We start from the raw sequence: 17,104 nt of genomic DNA, 5'->3' as shown, positions 1-17,104 counted from the left end.
GAAAACATATGCCCAAAGACTTGTACATGAATGTTCATCGCAGCTTTTTTGGTAACCGTTAAAAATGTCCATCAGCAGGTGAATGTATAAGCAAATTGAGGTGTATCCAATTCAATGAAATAATACTCTCAGCAATAAAACAGGAATGAACTATTGATACATACATGGATGAATCGCAGAACAATTATGCTAAGTGAAAGAAGCCAGATTTTAAAAAGTGCATACTGTACGATTCCATTTATATAAAATTTTGTAAAATGCAAACTAACTCGTAAAACAGATCACTAGTTGCCTGGGGAGTGGGTGTTGGCAGGAAGAGGAATGGAAAAAGGATTATCAAGTGCCATGAGAAAACTTTGGGGGATGATGGATATGTCCATTATCTTGGTTGTGGCAGTGGTTTCATGGGTGTATGCTTATGACAAATTTATCAAAGTATGCATTTTAAATACATGCAGTATATTGTATGTCAATTAGTATCAATAAAGCTCTTAAAAATAGTAATGCAACTCAACTATAACAAAAGACAATCCAAAAAATGTGCAAAAATGGAACAGACACTTTACCAAGAAAGAGAGCAAAAAAATGAAGCAGCAAAAAAAAGGCTCAGCCCCTTTCACTGGGTTATTTAACAGCTCCACAGATAATGGCTAAGAGGCATGGCCAAGACACCTGTGCCTAATTTTACCTTCCTTCAAACAGCTAACAAATATTGACCATCCCTGCTCTGGGCAAGTGGGGAGCAAAACCCTACCCGCTGCTCTCAGGACTTTTACAGCCCAGCACTGTTCGTTTGCTAGGTCAGCGGTCAACAAAAGGAAGACAACCTTAGCTGAGCCCCTGTCGCCCTTCCTGCCAATATTTAAACCAGGTCAATTCTTCCAGCCTAGCACACCATTTAACTCTTGTTGTAGCTGAACTGTTTGATAGTTCTGACAGCTCATTGAGGGCCTGGTAGGGCAGGAGGTTCTGGAAAGAAACCCAGATCCCTGAGATCTGTCTTGTGTTTATCTCTGAACCCCAGGTATCAGGGCTCAGAACAAATATATTGAGGCAAGGCAGGTGGCCCAGCTGGGAACTCATCGCCAACCAGGTGTGTGGCCTTCCAACAAGTCACTTACCTCTCTGTGCTGTTTTCACTTGTCATTTTCTAATTTGTACGGAAATAAGACCATAATCTCAGAATATTTTGAAATGTGACTTTTTCAGTTTACTAGATTCTGCAGGCAGAAGTGAATGGAAGAGCCAGCAACCTAAAAGTGCTAACTACTTTTTCTCAGTTTTTACCCAGCATTTTGAGTCCTCGTTTACATAAAGGGTCCCCCCCCCCCACAAGACCCTCAACAGACACCCCTCCAGAAATGGTGCTGGGATTTGCAGAGGAGGGAAGTCGTGTACTTAGAAGTAAACAAACTTTTATTTGACGTTTGAAAGACAAGTAGATATTTTGAAAGCAGATGGAATAATAGTAAACAAGGTAAAATATACTCTTGAAGAGAGATTCTATATAAAGCAAGGAGAATCTCAGTAAACAAGGTAAAGCAAACATCTGAAAGAGTTGAGATACATTATAAAGTTAATTTTTAAAAGGGGTCATGATCATGGGAGAATTGCAAATTAAAACAACAAGATACTACTACACACCTATCAGAGTCCAGAGCACTGACAACACCAAATATTTGTGAGGATGTAGAGCAGCGGGAACTCTCATTCCTTGCTGATGGGAATGCAAAGTGGTACAGCCACTTTGGAAGACAGTTCAGAGGTTTCTTACAAAACTAAACATACTCTTCCCATTTGATCCAGTGATTGTGTTCCTTGGTATTTACCCAAATAAGTTGACAACTTAGGTTTACACAAAAAGTGCACACAGATATTTATGGCAGCTTTATTCATAATTGCCCAGACTTGGAAGCAACCAAGATGTCCTTCAGGAGGGGAATGGATAAAATAAATTGTGGTGTATCCAGTCAGTGGAATATTATCTGGCTTAAAAAAAAATTGAGCTATCAAGCCACGAGGAGACATGGAGGAATCTTAAATGCATATTATTAAGTAAAAGAAGCCAGTTGGAAAACGCTGCTTAGTGTAAGATTCCAACGATATGACATTCTTGGAAAAGTAAGGAGACAGTGATAGGATCAGTGGTTGCCTGATCCTGGGGGAAGAGAGGGATGAACAGGAGGGGCACAGAGGGTTTTTAGGGTGGCAGAACTACTCTGTGTGATCCTGTAATGGTGGATACATGTCATCATACATTTGTAAAGAACCATAGGTTGTACAACACCAAGAGTGATGGTGTCAACTATGGACTTTGGGCAGTAATGATGTGTCAGTGTAGGTTCATCGTTTGTAACAAATGTACTGCTCTGGTGGGGGATGCTGCTAGTGGAGGAGGCCATGCATGAATGGGGGCGGGGAGTATATGGGAAATCTCTGTACTTTCTGTTCAATTTTGCTGTAAACCTAAAAGTGCTCTAAAAATAAAGTCTATTAAAAAAAGGATGGGGGCTTCCCTGGTGGCGCAGTGGTTGAGAGTCCGCCTGCCGATGCAGCGGACACGGGTTCGTGTCCCGGTCCGGGAAGATCCCACATGCCGCGGAGCGGCTGGGCCCGTGAGCCATGGCCGCTGAGCCTGCGCGTCCGGAGCCTGTGCTCCGCAACGGGAGAGGCCACGGCAGTGAGAGGCCCGCGTACCGCAAAAAAAAGAAAAGGATGGGGTGGAGATCATGATGTTCATTCAAATTTTTTAACTTCTCTAATATCCGACATAAAGTTCTTTTCATTATGGTGGGGAGGCTTACTTATTTTCATCATCACCATGTCTTGAAATACTCTTTTAAAATACTATTGATATTTCAATGCATTCATAAAATGCTAGTGTATAAGTGTACCATGGTTTATTTGTTTTCCTAATATGGGATATTTAATTTATTTCCTTTGTGTGTGTATGTTGCTATCATAGATAACACCACATGTATAGCTAGTACTTACCCAGTGCTCACTACGTGCCAGGCACTGTTGTAAGTACTCTGCAAGTATTAACAAATATTTAGTCTAGATAACAGCCCTAAAACATTTTACAATCCCTGTGTAAACAGATGGGGAAATTGAGGCCTAGAGAGACAAGAGCCAGGATTTGAACTAGTTAGTCTGGCTCCAGCCCCTGTGCTCAAATCCAGTGTGCTAAGTTGAAATGCATTGCTGGTTATTCCTCCTTTTCTAGAAGAGGAATTTCCAGATGAAAAGAACAGGAACATTATTCTGGCCACACATAATGCATGCGTTCAGGCCGCTCTCCAGGCAGTGGCACAATTCACCCTCCTGCACAGTTGCCAGGCCAGACTCATCCCAGCCCATACTTAGCGCGGTATTTGTTCTTATTTTCTATATGATAGGGGGAAAGTGAGATAGGGCTTAATTAGTCCCTGATAAGTGATGAACCCACCTGATGTCAATTCCCCCTGTAGATGGAAGCCTCCTCTCCCCTGAGTGGTAAAGACTGCTGCCATGTCCTGTCTGCCATCTGCTGCGCACGGTGGGGTGTCGCTCCAGGACCCTTTGTGTAAGATCCCCCTGTCCAACACATCATTAATGTCTCTGTCACTGTCCCTGGGCTCTTTCTTCAGTCTTGAGGCTGGGCAACTACAAGGCTTGCAGGCCTGCAGGGTGCAGCCCAAAAATTGGTGAACGAGCCAGGAGGCTGAGGAAACTCCCATGAGTGCTGAGATGTCGGGAAATAGGACAGGGAATGGCAGGTTGTAGGGGTGATCCCCAGGTGGCTGTCCACTAGCCTGTGGGGCCCTGTGGCAGCTGTCTACTGTGAGAGGTGTCTTCCTCCTCCATTATATCGATGATATTCTGTTAACCTCAGAGACTCTCCAGTTCCAAAGTAGCAACCCTAGGCTTGTGGCTCGTCTGACTGCATGCAGATTGCTGGTGAATACAGACAAATGCAAGGACCCGGATTATCTACAGAAGACAAGCGTGCCCCTGACTCACCACCCTTAAACAATCACAGACACAAGGTTTAGGTATATTAACTCAGGGACAGGCTTGTGCATTGGACATGGCCAGTTATCTGGAAGGGTTTGGTTGGGGCCTGTGGCAATGGCCAAATAATAAAGTAACTTTGGGCTTCTGGTCCCAGCTATGGAAGGGGACAGAGCAACTACATAGTGGAACAACAGCTATGTCCAGTCTACAGTGTGTTACAACAGGTGGAAGACGTTACAAAAGGCCTACCCACGTTGTCCAGCAATGCTAAAACAAACAAACAAACAAACAAACACTATTCAGGGTCTAGAGCTGTGCAAGACATACAGGACCCCCATGGACGTCAACAGCAACCAAGGAACCCGCTTTACTGGCCATGAAGCTCAGGAATGGGCTGATAATAATGATCTACACGGGCATTTCCACCTACCCTCCAACCCCACTGCTGCCAGGCTAATGGAAAGGACGAATGGACTACTTAACAACGGAAACAGAAACTCTCTGTCAACATGTGGACAGGAGGCTAACTCAAACCCTACGAACTATAACTGGACATCCCAGGAGCAATTGTCCTAGTGCCTACACCATGTTAACCCAAAGGCAACTAGTCAATACCATCCGAGTTCAACTGTTGACCACCAAAGGACCATTGCCAACTATCTGTCAGGACAGTAACTTTTGCCTTTGCCATAGGATCTACTCCCAGGGAAACGTATTATAAATGGCCTTGGAACTGGCAGGTAAGTTCCCGGTGGTTTCGGTTTCTAATCCTGTCGCCCATGGGTGCTGTCCCATGGGGAATAAGATTAGAAAGGGACTTAACAGATTTCACCTGTCTTCTACCCAGGCCCACCTAAGACTACTAAGGTAATTAATCCCAGGTCCCTACTGGAGAAAAGCATCATTATATCATACCGCCTCTCCAGTATCCAGCACGGGCTGTGGGGACTGAGGGTGGAAGGGTGGTATGGTACTGCTGGCCAGGACATAAACCACAGGCAGGGGTGGTATGATCTCAGAATGCTGTTACTTCTTGTATTTTTCTTAATGGTCATGATCTTCACTGTGTTGTACCTGTTACACATCTTACATCTTGTCTGTAGTCTGAGCAAAGGGCATCTGATTGTGGACTGGGTGACAATGGTGGCCTCACTGTAAAATGAGTCTGATTGCTGGGTTTACACCGAGATGCTGTTGTCGTCCCCCTCTGGGTACGCCATTCAAAATGGGCGTTCTGGGCTTCCCTGGTGGCACAGTGGTTGAGAGTCTGCCTGCCGATGCAGGGGACACGGGTTTGTGCCCCGGTCCAGGAGGATCCCACATGCCGTGGAGCGGCTGGGCCCATGAGCCATGGCCGCTGAGCCTGTGCGTCTGGAGCCTGTGCTCCGCAACGGGAGAGGCCACAACAGTGAGAGGCCCGCGTACCGCAAAAAACAAACAAAAAAAATGGGCGTTCTCTTGCTCTCTGAACATCCCCTGCTCTACCAGGCCCTGCTTCACTCACATGACTATTCAATCCTCAGATTAGAGGGATTAATTAGCTCCTGGTAACTGGTGAGCCCCCGTGACATCAATTCCCCCTATAAATGGTAGCTTTTTCTCCAAGTAGCGAAGATTGCTGCCATGTCCTGCCCGCCTTCTGCTGCACATGGTGGGGTGTCGATCCAGGACCCTTTGTGTAAGATCCCCCGTCCAACAGATCACTGATGTCTCTGTTACTGGGCTTTTTCTTCAGTCTCGAGGCTAGAGAGCTACAAGGATTGGAGGCCCGCGGGGTGCAGCCCAACATGTACCTAGGCATTTTTCTTAGGTTTACCAGTCATTTGTATTTTTGTTTGTTTGTTTCAGCAAATAAGCTGATGTGTTATGTCTTTATTTTCATTGAGATTTTGATGTTTTTCTTAGAATAATTCTTTATACATTAAGACTTCAAACCTTTGCATGTTATATTTATTGCAACTATTTCTCAGGTTATGAACAGTTTCATTTTATTCAAAGCACTGTTTCATGTTCAGCCATTCTTCATTTTTGTTTAGTAAAATCTACTGATGCCCCTGCCCACCACCACCATTGTGCTTCCTTTATTCCATTACTCCTTAGAAAGCACTGGGCTAAAGAGGAATCGTTTTTCTTTGGAGTCAGGGCTTGTAAAGCAGGCCCATCCTTCTTCTCTCTCTGGATCCACAGGTCCTCCAAACGCCACACGAAACTAACACACATGCCTCCTCCAGAAGTTTCCATGGCAGCCTATGCTCTGGAGGAGCCTATGCTCCCTTACAAGCCTTGTTTGTGAGTTGGAAGCTGCCTATGTTCTAGAAGGGTTTTAACAAGGATTGTTGAAACAAAAAGGCATTTTCATCCTCTGAAGACCTGGATAGGTGCAAGCCTCAGCCACTGTCCTCACCACAGGAGAAGCTGGGAGAGGCCATGACCTCAGAGCAGTGGTCTTTGCATTCCACAATGTGATCTTTGCCTCTGCCTCATGTTGGATAGGATCACCCAGGAAGGGAGTTCAGAGGCTGGGTGGCCAAAAATTCAACAAATGTCCTTTAGGGTGGAAGGCCAGCCAATCAGACTCTGGAGCTGTGCTCCCTGGCCGGAGGTGGAAGATGTTCAAGGGGCAATAGGGTGCTCTAACCCAGAGTAACAGGGGCTCCAGGAGGCAGGTCAGAGAAGCTTTATTCCTGTGGTTCCTAATCAGGGACAATTTGGGCAATGTCTGAGGACATTTGGGGTTGTCACAATTCCAGAGAAGGGAGCATCTAGTGGCATCTAGTGGGTAGAGGCCAGGGATGCTGCTAAACATCCTGCAGTGCACAAGGCTCCCTCCACCCCCAACAAAGAATTATCTGAACCCAAATGTCAACAGTGCTGAGATTGAGAAACCTGCTTTATCCCGAGGTCCTCAACTGTCACGTCAGCTCACCAGGCACGCCTACTCACAGAGGACAACAGCCTGGGCGCTTGGCCAGGATTCAGGGCCAGACTCCACTCCCTCGACCGGAACAGGAGAAATGAACAGTGTCTGGAAATCAAAGTGTTGCAAAGTCCCCATCCTAAGAGTCTGGAGCTCCTGGGCAGGTTCTGATGACTGAGACTCAGAAATGAGACTGGGTAGGGATTTGCTTGCTAACTTAACAAAATACCAGATGCTGGTACAGGCAGATGCTAGAGATGGGGCAGGACGGCCTGAGGGCTGCGGTTAGCGGGGGGTCAGAGGTGGGCGCTGTGACTTCGGCTCTGGGGAGGAAAGAGAGGAGGGGTAACTTACAGACTGCCAGTTTCCAGACAGACCTTAACACCAACCACAATTCAGTCCTTGAGTACAGTCTCAGAATCTACTTAAACACATCATGGGCGTGGGACCAGAGGAGTGGACTGAGGTCTCTAGAGGGGCAGGAGTTTGTATGATTGGGAAACAAGACAAATACCTGTGTCTCTTCATAATGCTACAGGCAGAATGCAAGTTCAGCCTTCTTGGTTGCTGGGATATTGTTGAAAAAGATGGAGAAGCTTGATATAGACTTAATTTCTCCAAGTTCTCTCTGGTTTTGATCGGTACCCAGATGGTGCTAATTTGTAAAATGCTTTTTAAAAACTTACAGAGTTCTTGGCAATTTTGAGCATCTCAGCAAGCCTGTGAGATGGGTGCCAGCGTCCCCATTTGACAGGCAAGGAAACCGAGGCATGGAAAGGCCAGGTGGCTCACCCGACGCCACAGGGCTGGCTGGTGACTGCGCTCTGCCCCTCACTCTCCTTCTATAGGAAACATTGGTGCCAGTTTCCAGGGGCTCTGTAGGACACTCAGGCCTGGCACTTTCCCTTATCGTTGTTTTGCTCTGTGGTGAGCATCCTCTCCTCCTCCTGGCCGCCCTCTCCTCCTCCTGGCCACCCTCTCCTACTCAGGTTTGGCACACTTTCCCCTTTGGGGAAAAACAACCTCTTAGCAGCCATCTACTTACAATTTGTCTCACGTGGCCAGGAGCTCGTTAGCAGCTGCTGCTCTTTGTGAAAGGCTGAATTAAATCAAAGGAGAAGTTTGCCTCAGACTCAAAGATTTAAGTGTGGGCAGAAACCCCAGGAAATGGCTTCCATTCAAGGAGTCATAGACTATCCTAATCTTAATTTTACTAAATTAATGCAAATTGCTTTTGTGAACATTTGCTTGTTTCATTTTTTTTCTTTTAGATATGTATTTCTCTTAATCCTATTGTTAAACTAATGTATAATTATTGTTTGGAAATATTAATAATCCATCCAGGACGGTTCAAAGGGCAAATATTTTAGCACTGGAAAATATGTATCTTAAGGGTTTATTCTGGATGCAGTTATAAAATAACTTATAAGAAATATTTTCCAAACAGTAATTGTACATTCTTATTCTTATGGATTTTTGTCCAGTCTCTTTATTTCACTAGTTTGGGGTGTTTAAGCAATAAGGTGGCACTCATTTCACATCTAAGTCAGCCAAGTCCCCTTTTTTTGTGTGTGTGTGTGGTACGCTGGCCTCTCACTGCTGTGGCCTCTCCCGTTGCGGAGCACAGGCTCCGGATGCGCAGGCCCAGCGGCCATGGCTCATGGGCCCAGCCGCTCCGTGGCATGTGGGATCTTCCCGGACCGGGGCACGAACCCGTGTCCCCTGCATTGGCAGGCAGACTCTCAACTACTGCGCCACCAGGGAAGCCCCAGGTTCCCTGTTTTGCAACTGGTGTTCCTAAAAGCTGAGACTCTTCACCTGCAAAAGTAATTTTTAAATGGCTTTGTTAAGGTATAATTCACACAATAAGCTACATATATTTAAAGTGTGCAATTTGATAAGTTTTGACATATGTATACACCCATGAAACCACCAACACAGTCAGGATAACGCATGCATCACCCTCATAAGTTTTCTCAAGCCCATTTGTCATTACTCACTTCTGTCCCTCTTCACCTCCCTCCTTATTTACCAAGCAACCACTGACTTGCCTTCTGTCATTATAGATTAGTTTTCATTTTCTAGAACTTTATACAAACGGAATCATGCAGTATGTCCTCTTTTTTCTTCTGGCTTCTTTCACTCAGCATAATAATTTTGCAAATTATCCATGTTGTCGTATCAATAGTTTATTCTTTTTTATTGCTGAGGGTTATATCCATAGCATGGATGTACCCAATTTGTTTCTCCATCCATGTCCCTGTCCAGAGACACTTGGGTTCTTTCCAGCTTTGGGCTATTACAGTTAAGGTTGCTATGATCATCTGTGTACACATCTTGTGTGGACATATGCTTTCTTTTCTCTTGGCTAAATACCTAGGAGGGGAATGGCTAGGTCTTATGGTAGGTGTATATTTAATATTTTAAGACATTGCCACAAAATGAAAAAAACTGTAAAGCTGTTTTCTCAAACATTTTACATTCCCACCAGCAGCATGTAAGAGTTCTAATTCCTCCACATCTTTGCCAGTCCTTGGTAAGATTGGTTTCTAAAATGTTAGACATTCTAATACGTGCGTAGTGGAGATCACTGTAGTTTTAATTTTCATTTCCCTAATGACTAATGATGTTGAGCAGCCTCTCATGAGCTTATTTCTATCTTCCTTGATGAAATGTCTGGTTAAATCTTTGCAAAAGTAAAATTTTGCACAGTGATTTCATGCCCCGTGTGATTGATTTATCAAACACCCCAGTGGTGTGACCTACACTGCTTGAGACACTGATTCAACCCTTCTAAGTGTGCAGTTGAAATCCTTGTGTGAGTAAAAGCTAACACTTACAGGGTACTTATCACCTGCCAAGCACTGTGCTAAGTGTTTTTCCACATGGAAATGTGTTTAACCCTCACAACTGGCCCAAGGTCACACAGCCACATCAGTGGTAGGGCAGGGCTTGAAGAGTTGAGTGGGGAAGTGGGAGAGAGGAAGGGAAAGAAGCATTGGTGGGCAGCATTGAGCTTGCATCCAAGGTTTATCTACAATCTTTATGTAGAAGGGGGTAGATGGTGGAACTGACCCAGAGTCCAAAGTTTTGCCAAGGGCAGAGGACCAAAAGGTGTAATATTGACTGAGTTGGTTGATGAAGTAGTCTTGGCTAGATAAAGAAGGGGGTGAAGACAGAAAGGAGAAAGGGGAGCAATGAAGGTACTGGAGGGCTCTGAAAGGACAAGAGAGTGCTGAAAATATGAATGGCTTTGGTTAAAGTAGGATGTTGAAATTTGGGAATTCAGAGGTGATGAGGTTCCTGGTGCTGGTGGTATCCAGGGTACAGGGAGGTTGGATGATAGGAATCAGGAAGTCTCAAAAGGGATTTTCATTTATTTTACTTTTCTTCTGGAGAAAAATACTGAAATTTTGATGTATGTAGACTGTTTCCTATCTTTTCAGTCCTATGTTATTTTCACTCAATGAAATCTATCAACATTTTCCTTTATGGTTTAGGGTGATTAAGCATCCCAGTTTGCCCAACTCTGTCCCAGTTTCAGCACCAAAAGTCCCACATCCTGGGAAATCCCTTAGTTCCGGGCAAATTGGGACTATGGGCACCCTAGAAGCCATGGACTCTCTTGCATCGACAATTACAAATAGCCTCCCAAACAGTTCTCTCGTTTCGTTCTCCTCTCTCTCCTTTACTGAATTCATTCTGAAACCCAACCCTGATTGCTCTGCTCCTAATTATCTGCACACAAAAGAACAAACTTCAGACTGGTATGAACGTACATCTTCAATCTAATTCCCATTACTCCCTTCAGGTATCCAACGTTCTAGCCAAATTGACTTAATCTAATTCCCCCGAACGCTCCCCACCACAGGCTTGCCTATCTCAGGCATCTGTTCAAGGTCTTTTCCTTCCCTGAATTGACTCTCCCTTCACAGCATGTCCACATCCCATTCTTCCTTTCAGATCCTTCTTTGATGTAACGTGGCTCAGGAAGGCTTTTGTGATCTGAAATCTTCCTCCTTAGATCTTTACAGCACTTTGAACCCCTCTATTAATCATAGCAAGTTAGCAAGTGGCAGAACAACTGACACTAACTGGCTCAAACCATTGAGCAGAAAGCAGTCTGTGAGGTAGATCTACATTCACACATGGTTGGATTGTAGGGACTGAACGAAGCCATCTTCTCTTCTTTCATCTCTGACCTCCAGATGACCTCGGGGAGGCTCTCCCCTTGTGGCTGTAAGACAGTACCAGCAGCTTCTTGGGCTTCATTATCAGGGAGTGGGAAAAGAGTGGGAGTCATTGTGCCAACATTCCCAGAAGTCCTGAGATGCCCTCTGACTGGACCACCTTATTCCATCACTGTGCCCGGGAGGATGTGCAGGGCCACGTGGCTGCACAGGTGGTGGTTGCGTACCGCACAACTCTGGGAGGGGCTGTTCACCCAGACTGCGCTGCTAGCCCTGGGGCTGAGGAGGTGGGATCTTCACCTCTCTGGGTCTCAGTGTCTTCATCAGTCAGGTGAGAGTGACAGATCTCTGAGGTCCCTTCCAGTCCTGTAGATCTGTCATTCCAATGTTCTGTGACTCAGCTGACATAGTATTTTATTGGCCTGGCTTTGTTTCCATGAAGAGCTCCTGCAAAACTTCTTAACCTCTTTTTGGCTCACAGTCGTCCTCTTCTAGAAAAACAAGTGGGTGTGAGGCCTTTTTTTTAAAAGAGGAAGCAGAGAAAGATGTGAAAATAGTACACTGTGAAAATTCTCAGTTCCATGTGGTCACTGGTTATATTCTACGTTGGGCAACAAGTTTTGATGTGGCTCCCGTTTGCTTGAGTGTGCCTTATGTGCCGGGTGCTAAGTGTTCTGTATGCGTTATCTGATCTAGCTTCTCCTGGTGACCCATGTGGAATAGGTAGTACTGTACTTGGTGTTCCCATTTTATAGATGAAGAAAAAACAGAAAGATCTGGAAAGGTTATGGAAGTTGCCCAAGACCACACATTTATTGAATGGCAGCACTTGGATTTGAACCTATGTTTGTTGGGCTCCAAATTTTCACCCTGAATCAATATGCCAAATCACGCATTTGTCAGAGTCTATGCTGGAGCTCCAAGGTTCTCAGGGTTCCTATCCCTGGGGGGAGTACTTCCAATGCGTGCAAAAACATGGGTGTTTTTAAAGGAACATTCAAGTTTGTAGCATAATTTTATATTTGGAAAATGTATCTTTATAGCAGAAGTACAGAAAATAAAATATTCTTGGAAAAGGGGAAACATAGACGAGAGGTGCTTCTCAATGTATCAGAATCATGGGTGGGGAGTGGCCTTGAGGTTTTTATGTTGCTCTAAAGAAGACATAGTTTTTTTTTAAGTTTAAGAAACATAGATCCACATACAGTTATTGCCAGGTTTTATTTCTATCGTTGTGCGTATTTTCCTTTAGTCTCCAAATGCTGTCCAGGGCTGTGTGTGCTCTACTAACTTTTCACAGAGAAGCCTGGTCAACCAGGAGAGCCGGCTGGAGATTGCAAGGGAGCCTGGCCTCTGGAGGGGCTGTACGTGGGCTGTGACTCAGGCAGCCTCTTGTCCCAGCCTGGCTTTCTGGGTCTTTGTTCAACCCTGGTGTGACAGGAAGCACACAATGCAAAACCGATCAAAGAGACCTACCTCTGGGTCGCTGCAGGAGACAAGAGCTTTTTCATCTGAAAACATCATGTTAAGGAAGGAACACCATGCAACTCAATGGATGACTGTTTCCATGGAAAAGAAGAACCAAGCTAGTCCACGTCCGCTACGTGGGACACCATCACTTGGTGGTGATAAAATCATGAATAATGTTCTTGTATTTCAATTCACTGGTCGGTGGCTGGTTCACAGATCTGTTTATTTTCAGGCCTAGGTTTTTCTGTGTAAAAATGGAGACTTTAATCTGGCCTTGGTTTCACACCTACTAGAATGTCCGTAATCAAAAAGACAGGTACTAACAAGTGGTGGCAAGGATGTGGAGAAATTGGAGCCCTCACACATTGCTATGCGAATGTAAAATAGTGCAGTAATTTTGGCAGTCAGGCAGTTTCTCAATAAGTTAAACACAGAGTTACTCTGAGAACCGGCAATTCCACTCCTAGGTATGCTCATGGCAGAATTAGTCGTAATAGCCAAGAAGTAGAAAAAAAATTGAAATGTCCATCACCTGATGAATGGATAAACTAAATGCCGTATATCCATACAATGGATTACTATTTGGCCATAAAAAAAGAATGAAGTGCCGATACATGTTACAACATGTATAAACTTGAAAACATTATGCTAAGTGAAAGAAGCCAGGCACAAAAGAGTACATATTGTATGATTTCATTTAAAAGAAATGTCCAGGATAGGCAGGTCCCTAGAGACAGAAGGTCTCTATGGGGGCGAGTGGGGGGGAGGAGTTGGGGGCGGGGACAGTAAATGGGATTTCTTTACGGGATGATGAAAATGTTCTGTGAATTAGTGGCGATGGCCGCAGAACTCTGTGAATATACTGAAAGCTACTAGACCGTATTTCAAAAGGGTGAATTGCGTGGTATGTGATTTTTTTTTCTCAATTAAAAATAAAAATCCTCATCATCAAAAGCAGAGGTGGGCACGTCTGTGTGGGAGGCTTTTCTAGCTGCAGGACGTTTAGGTATTCACGTGGCCCGTGTCACTAGAAGCTGACAGTGAAATGTAGCGATGAATTCTGCAGACGTGAATGACAGGGGAAATGGCACTTCTCCGGAAGAACCCGCCTGTCAAAAGGGCAGCTTGGAGCCGCTCAGGAAGGTCTGCAGGGAGCAGCCCATCCTGACCTCTCCAGGCACCTGCGAGTTGGATTCAGTGTCTCCTCACCTAAAAGTCTTTGTAAACACACTCAGGCTTGGCCAGGAGGCTCTGAAGGCAGTTTCTTGGGTGGGCTGCAGGGGAAGGCAGATGGGCTGTTGGAAATGGAAGGATGGCAGGTAACGCAAAGCCAAACCAGCTGACACATTAGCCACAGTGAGGTTGTCCCGGAAAATCCATGGCGACCACTCTGTGACTAAGCCAGTCAGCGTTCAGCGTGAACTTACCGCTCTCTGCGTATTTCACAGTGCTATGCACTGGGGTGCCAGCAGTTCTCAAAGTATGTTCCCTGTCACCAGCATCAACTGGAAAACTGGTTGGGGACGAGGGGAAGGACAAAGATCTGGATTTTTAAAAATTATTAATTAATTATTTTTTTTTTTTGCTGTGTTGGGTCTTCATTTCTGTGCGAGGGCTTTCTCTAGTTGTGGCAAGCGGGGGCCACTCTTCATCGCGGTGCGCGGGCCTCTCACTATCGCGGCCTCTCTTGTTGCGGAGCACAGGGTCACTGAGAACATGAGGGTTGCTGTACCCGCCCTGACCTGCATACCTCTCTCTAGCCTAGACTTGTGATGGTAGGAAATTCAAACCCTTAATTTGTGTAGGCCACTATTTTCCATGTTCCTGTATTTGCAACTGAACCTAACTGGTGTGCCCGGGGACAGGGGTTTGTCCTGGTTGAAGAAGTGTGAGACTTCTCTCTTACTGAAACCAAGTATGCGGATCATTGTATAGGTGAGGTGCCAAGGTTAAGAGCTAGATTTCTGGTTTCAGTTTCTCTATGGGGGCTGGGACTGGCCAGCCAGGCCAGGTCATGGTGAAGTGGGCAAGTTTTACCCCGGTGCCCAGTGCCCTGTCCCTTCTGCCTCAGCCTTGGCCACTTTCCCCAACATCCTGGCAGTTGGCAACTCACTCGTGTGATGAGAAGTGTGGGCCTGGGTGGCTCCAGGGTCAGTGCAGTGGCTCAATAATAATCATCAAGGACCTTGGCCTTTTCTTTTCATTAATTCATTCATTCAGTAAAGATTTGTTGAACAACTACTAGGTGCCGAGCGCTGTTCTAGGTGCTGGGGGATTGAACAGGGGCCGGCTCCCAGGAAGCTCACATTCGTGTGTGTGTGTGAATAAACAAGTGAACAAATAAGTCTGTGAAGTGTGAGGTGCCAATATGGGCTCCAAAGAACAATAAAGCAAGAAAAGAGAATGGAGCGATGAAGGTGCATTTAGAAAGAGGGTGGCCAGAGAATGCCTTTCTGATGAGGTGGCATCTAAACAGGACTGAAGGAAATGAGGGAACAAGCCAGGCATCTGGGCTGAGAGCATCCCAGGCAAAGCAGAACAGCCAGGGCAAAGGCTCTGAGGCTGGAATGTGCTGGAAAGAGTCAAGGATCCGCAAGGATGCCAGAAGGTGGCATGGAGGGGGAGTGGGAGCGAGTGGAAGGATGAAGTCAAGAGAGGCAGCAGGGGGCCAGATCATGTGGGGCTTTACAGACTAAGGTAAAAACTTGGAATTTTTCTTGGAGAAGGAGAAAGTCATTAAAGGACTTTAAGGAGAGAAACAATAAGATCTGACTTATGGACAGAATCATCCCAATTACTGTATGCAGAGTACACTGGAGGATACAACCAGCCTTTGCTCTGCCATCCTCAGTGTATTGGCTTAGCTCTTAAACTTGTGTCCTCATGGTTACAGGATAGCTGCCATAGCTCCAAGTGTTACATGTAGACACCAGTCATGTCTAGGTTGCTGAGATCTGTAGATAAAATTAGATAACACTACAGATTAATGTCACTATGAATCCACTGACCCCAACCTCACCAGGTCCCTCAACATCGCCTGGAAAAGTCCTTTTTCCCAAGAAAGATCTTCCCCTTTCCCCATAGCAAATATTTTCAAATCATCCTCATTCTCTTCAAACCTTCCAACTTCTCTGCCTCTCAGCAGGTGGCCAACCTCTTCTCTCACAGAGAAGATAGAAACCATCAAATGGAAATCCCCTCCACTGCTGCCAGACCTATAGTTATGACCATGTGTGCATCTTCCCCACGCCCTTCTCCTTCCCTCCATGACAGAGGTGTCCCCCCACTGGTGCAGAAGGCAGTCCCTGCTGGGCTCCTCTCATCCCACCCCCTCCAGTGCATTCTCAGCGTCGCTTTCTATTGGCTATATCCTCTTTCTCTCCTGTGTTATCAACATCTCCCACCTCTGCTGGCCCCTTTCCATCATCTCCTCAGCCTTCAAAAGAAACAAGCAAAGGGATGTTAAACAAAAGAAATCAGACACAAAAGGTCACAAACTATGATTCCATTTACATGAAATATTCAAAACAGGTGTATCTATAGAAACAGAAAGTGGATTAATGGATGCCAGGGGCTGAGGAGAGGGGGGAATAGGAAGTGACTACTTCTGTGGGTGATGAAAATGTTTGGAACTAGGTAGAGGTGATGGTTGCACAACATTTTTTTTTTTTTAATATAGTTGATTTACAATGTTACGTTAGTTTCTGGTGTACAGCAAAGTGATTCAGTTTTACACATATATATATTCTTTTTCATTATAGGTTATTACAAGATATTGAATATAGTTCCCTGTGCTATACAGTAGGTCCTTATTGTTTATTTTATATATAGTAGTACCTGTTAATCCCAAGCTCCTAGTTTATCCCATACCCCCCTTTACCCTTTGGTAACCAAAAATTCGTTTTCTGTGTCTTTGAGTCTGTTTGTTTTGTAAATAAGTCCATTTGTATCATATTTTAGATTCCACATATAAGTGATATCATATGGTATTTGTCTTTGTCTGACTTACTTCATTTAGTATGATAATCTCTAGGTCCACCCATGTTGCTACAAATGGCATTATTTTATTATTTTTATGGCTGAGTAGTATTCCATTATATAACTATCCCACATTTTCTTTATCCATTCATCTATCGATGGACATTTAGCTTGCTTCCGTGTCTTGGCTATTGTAAATAGTACTACTGTGAACATTGGAGTGCATGTATCTTTTCAAATTAGGGTTTTCTTTGGATATACGCCCAGGAGTGGGATTGCTGGATCATATGGTAACTCTATTTTTAGTTTTATAAGGAACTTCCAAACTGTTTTCCACAGTGGCTGCATCAATTTACATTCCCACCAATAGTGTAGGAGGGTTCCCTTTTCTCCACACCCTCTCCAGCATTTATTATTTGTAGACATTTTAAAAAATAAATTTATTTATTTATCTATTTTTTGGCTATGTTGGGTCTTCGTTGCTTCACGTGGGCTTTCTCTACTTGCGGTGACCGGGGGCTACTCTTCATTGCGGTGCGTGTGCTTCTCATCG

This window comes from Neophocaena asiaeorientalis, unplaced genomic scaffold (assembly GCF_003031525.2).
Source record: "Neophocaena asiaeorientalis asiaeorientalis breed wild unplaced genomic scaffold, Neophocaena_asiaeorientalis_V1.1 scaffold100, whole genome shotgun sequence".
Taxonomy (NCBI): domain Eukaryota; kingdom Metazoa; phylum Chordata; class Mammalia; order Artiodactyla; family Phocoenidae; genus Neophocaena; species Neophocaena asiaeorientalis.
Note: the sequence above shows the minus strand (reverse complement) of the source record.